This window comes from Chrysochloris asiatica, unplaced genomic scaffold (genome assembly GCF_000296735.1).
Source record: "Chrysochloris asiatica unplaced genomic scaffold, ChrAsi1.0 scaffold00043, whole genome shotgun sequence".
Taxonomy (NCBI): Eukaryota; Metazoa; Chordata; class Mammalia; order Afrosoricida; family Chrysochloridae; genus Chrysochloris; species Chrysochloris asiatica.
Window position 1 is genome coordinate 5,942,284 of NW_006408561.1, and position 1,508 is coordinate 5,943,791.

The window sequence follows — 1,508 nt, forward strand, 5'->3', positions numbered from 1 at the left end:
AGTAAAAGTCTAAGAAAAAGAACCCATGCTAAAGGGGATGTGTATTCTTTATTCTTTATTGGTTACTGGGATGTTTTGGTGGGGTGAGGGGAGGGAGAGGAAGGTGGAGCACAGGGTAGGGAATAGAAACAATATAGTTTGAGTGCTGTGGGGGGCAATACACAATATGGGGAGTGGAATGGAAGAACAAAGCGGAAAACAATTAGGCAGGTGTGCATGGACTAACTGGGACAGTGGTAAATAATGATGTGTACATAAACTTGAAAAAATAGGTCTGTGGGATACAGGGATTGCAACATGGTTGGAATGGGATAAATGGGGGAAATAATGTTAAGATGCTTGCCTGTCTTTTGAATCATGGTTTTCTTGGCATACCATTATAAAATAGACACTTGAGAGGGAGAGAAAGGAATAGCCAGAAATATCACCATAGAAAGCTTATAAGTACATCTTCTGCCTATAACTGATTGTAATATTTAAAATGGGGCTACAACTTGCCCAGTGAAGGAGGCTTCCTGTGGAGTCTCTGCCTTACATAAGACCATAGGTGGAATCCTGAACAGCATCCAGAATCTTCAGAGGTGGGGGATATTTCCACTTGAAAGGACAAGCAGACCAGCCTAGAGAAGCTAGAATAATAGAAAATACTTCTTGAAAAAAAGACTTACAGGAAAATTATAAAACAATATAGGCAGTCCAACTGATTGCTACAAGAACAAGCAAGTTGCTCACCCAAGAGCCATCAAGCCAAGGGTCAGGTCCCCTCAGGGCAAACCCCTTTCTAATATTAAGACTCAATGGGAATATAAGCTCTGATTGGTGACCACATTTGTCACCAATAAGGGGAAGTAAGGGAAAAACAGCAATGACACTGAGAGCTAAGCCCTACAACATTCAATAGACATCTGTGGACTCAGTTGGAGACCTGGTTGGCCATCACTGTTGCAAGACCTGGGGACTCTTCGGCCCAGAGTCAGTGACATAGCCACAGAGGACTAGAGTGGAGAGTGAAGCCCCCAGCTGATAAGAAGAGAGGGCATATGCATAAGAACAACCACACTTGCTGATAATACCTGCTTGACCTGGCTTCAATGACTGGATCATCAGAGCTCAAGTAGAAGAAAGAAGAGGAAAAAATGAGTAATCTGATACAATTTGATGAACTTGACCTACACCTATGGATGCAGTAGCTCAAAAGAAGAAACAAATCTTTAGAGCGAGGATCATTCCCAACCCCTCCATACACAGAGTAGTCGGGGATGGGCAACTTGGACATTGGCTACCCAAAGTGGGGAGGCTACAAAGGCACAAATTGACTGGTTTACAAGCTTTCAAGAGGGAGCCTAGATCCAGAGGGCGTGGAGGAAGGTAGAATCTCCACTGAGTAGTATCCAATCTGTCTGGGTGGGGCTGATGAGAGGAGATGCAGGTAGGTCTCTTGTGATACAATAGTGAATAATTATTATCAGGACTGATTGTGAGGGTTGGAAATGTAAAGGTAGATGTTT